This window comes from Artibeus jamaicensis, unplaced genomic scaffold (genome assembly GCF_021234435.1).
Source record: "Artibeus jamaicensis isolate MK-2021 breed Jamaican fruit bat unplaced genomic scaffold, CSHL_Jam_final scaffold_916, whole genome shotgun sequence".
Lineage (NCBI taxonomy): Eukaryota > Metazoa > Chordata > Mammalia > Chiroptera > Phyllostomidae > Artibeus > Artibeus jamaicensis.
The window spans coordinates 28,495,546-28,499,068 of record NW_026522059.1 but is presented as its reverse complement, the minus strand read 5'-3'; positions in this window follow the sequence as shown (position 1 = coordinate 28,499,068).

The window sequence follows — 3,523 nt, the reverse complement described above, 5'->3', positions numbered from 1 at the left end:
CCTACAAAAGATGCCCATAAGACTATTAGCTGATTTCTCAAAAGAAGCTTTGCAGGCTAGAAGGGACTGGTGAGAAGTATTCAAAGTGATGAAAAGCGAAGACCTACAACCTAAATTACTCTATCCAACAAAGCTATCATTTAGAATGGAAGAGCAGATAAAGAGCTTCCCAGACAAGGCAAAGCTAAAGGAGTTCATTGTCATCAAGCTATTATTACATGAAATGTTAAAGGGACTTATTTAAGAAAAAGAAGAATCTCAAAACTAATTTGTTAAGGCAACAAATTCATAACTATCAACAACTGAATATAAAAACAATAACAACAACAACAAAGTAAGCGACAACCAGAACAGGAACAAAATCCTACGTAGATACGAAGATCATTTGGAGGGTTATCTCCTGGGAGGGGAAAGGGGGAGAATGGAAGAAAACATACAGGGATTAAAAGCATAAATGGTAGGTATAAAATAGACAGGGAGAGGTATAGGAAATGGAGAAACCAAAGAACTTATATGCACAACCCATGGATATGAACTAAGAGAGGAATTGCTAGAGGGAAGTGGGTTACCAGGCAGAGCAAGGCAAAGGAATAACTGTAATAGCATCATCAATAAAATATACTTTAAAATATTTCAGAAATAAAAGACATAACAGCTGATAAAAAAAATCTTTGAAAATTTTTTTACATAAATCACTGTTTCTTAGCTGAGTTAGCCTAGGATTATGCATTAGGTTTTATTATGAATAAAGAATTAATATCAAGATAATGGCAGAAACATTAGTAAAGGGAGAAATGTAAATTGTGGTATTTTCCAAGGAATTTATTGTAGGCCAATCTGATTTAATGGCTTATTATGTTTTGGAAAAGAGAGGGCACAGTAAAATCTCTAAACTTGAAAATAATACTAAACTTTTACAGGGAGTGATATGCCAAAATGAGATGGGTAAACTACACAAAGTGAAAACGGCAGATGAATTTTGGCCTAACAAACACATTAGCAGGAAAATAATCCCCCCTCTTGTTATAGGTGGATTTGACTGCTAAGTCATGAGGGAGCCCAGGGATCTAGGCATCTCTGAGGCTGATCTTTGGAGACACGCTGATGTGCTGTTGAGGTTCAGAAGGTATGGTAAACAAGACGATTGACACTGTTGATTATTCTGTCCATAAGCAAATTGCTATTGTGACTGCCCTCAGGACATTTGGTTCTGAGACCCCAAATCAGGAGTAGAAGGAGCTGGCCATGGGGGATGTACTTTTCCACCCCATGCGAAACATACCACACGGCATTAACATACTCACACATAAAGACAGAATACCGGCTTGGCTGCATCATTAGCAAGAACCCAAATGGCATTTCCTGGGCTCCGTTAGATATCAGAAAATGAAAGGAGAGATTCAGACATCTACAACTGAGAAGCTACAACATGAAAGACACTCTCCTGGGTGCTAGGTAAGATACACTGATAAATTACACAAGGTCCCTGCCTTTTGAGCTCCAAGTCTACCCAGAGAAATAAGACAACCACAAGATGAAGGAGACAGAAATTATGCTATGAATGTGAGTGTTCAGAAGTAGAAACCAAACACAGCCATTCATTCATTCAACTAATATTTGTGGAACACTACTCTTCATTCATGTATAACATCAATATTTATTTACCATTTACTATGTGCTAGCCACCCTTCTAGATGCTAGGGACATAGCAGTGAACAAGACAAGACAAGATGAAGTTAAGATAGATTTTCTTTGTTTTTAAGGGATCACAATAAACCTAATAACATCAGATAGCTAAGTGCTGTAAGAAAAACAAACCTTAGAAATGTGACAGAATGGCTGGAGGCTAGTGGCTTCTTTATGTGGGATGTCAGGTAAAGTCTCTTGAGAAGTGGCTTCTGTCCTGACACCTGTTCATGAGAAGGAGCCTGCCACAGGAAAATGTAGAAGATGAACTTCTAGGTAGAGGGGACAGCAAGAGCAAATGTCCTGAGGTGAGAAGGAGCTTGCTCTGTTTGAAAAACCGTAAAAGGGTCCAGCTATAGCTCAGAGATGCTGAAGAAGTTAGCCAGACAAGGCTGGAGAAAGACCTGGGTCTCCCCTTTGAGGATCTCTCAGAGCCCAATGGAAGAACGTAAAAATGTGATAACCTGAGGAGCACACGGGTATATGAGTGACACTGATTTTATTTTCATTGTGAATCAGGAATTAAAGATGATAGGTTATGAATTATATTTTCATAAAGAGCTAGGAACATAAAGCTGAGGAAGAGGGACTAGGGGCAAGGACACTACAAACAAAAGTCCGGAAAATAGCGGCAAGGCTGGGTAACGGAGCCGCTGCCCGAGGATGGGGGCCTAAGCTTCTTGTGCAGCAGGATTGAGTGACCCTGAAAGCTCCATCAAGGTCACCCCCCTTTTCCACTGGAAACCTCTCAGGACTCACTAAGTGCAGAGTTTTGTTTATTTGACTTAAGCACTTGCCCAATTAAAATGCAAAGAACCCTAGGAGGAGAAACACATTATACTTAATAACTGGGCAGTGCATTACTAGTGCTCCATTTCATAGGGTATTTAATCTCCAAAGCGATCTCTGAGAAGACGGAATTGCCGCACCTTGGTACAAATCTGCATGGAAGGTTGTAGCTCTTCCATCTTCATGATGAGGCAGGAGATAGTAATGAGGCACAGGTGTGTTTAGGATCAGAACAAACTGATAGTTTTAGGGCGATGGCAGAGAGAGCCTTATGAGCCCACACTCACAGTCTGAGGTCCAACTTCACCGCGGGACCTGGGGAATGTGGCTTAATTGTTTGGAGTCTCAGTTGCCTTATCCGAAAGAATGCCTGCCAAAGAGACTTATTGTGGAGATTAATTGGATAATTAAAGTGAAAGGGCCTGCCAAATTTAGAAATGTTTCATGTTCCTTTACCACTAAAGCCTGTTGCCCAAGTTCAGGGGCAACACTGGGTATTCAGGCAGGACGGTCCAGGAGGAGCAAAGGGAGTCATAGACCCTGAGGAGAAACGGAGACCCAGGCAGGGTCACGGGGAGAATCTAGTATTTCTAAAACAACTGAGAGAAGATATGTGAAAAATGAAATTTAGCTTCATGCCAAAAGTGATTCTGAGTGAAGAACTATGGAACCCCCGGAGTAAGGAATTTTCTCCCTTCTTAGTGCAGGAAGCTAACACAGACATTGGTTTCAAGGGTGTTAAAATATATTAGGGCAAAAATAATTTATTGTGAGGATTTTGATTAGCAAATCCAAACATAAAAACCACCAACCCCACTTGCCAGAATTTAAACCAAGTAACCTCAGATCAATCCTCAGTATGTCCAAGGAACATGTTTGATTTATACAAACATTTACACTGCCTGACCTGGGGTTCTAGCAAACAAACTTTAGTGATGTAAATTCCTAGTCCTCTTTAATACCACATTAGTCTAGGTTCACATCAATTGTTTCTTGCCAGGAAAATGGGTTTTTAAATGGGTTTCCATTTGGAGATGGCTCCATGCCA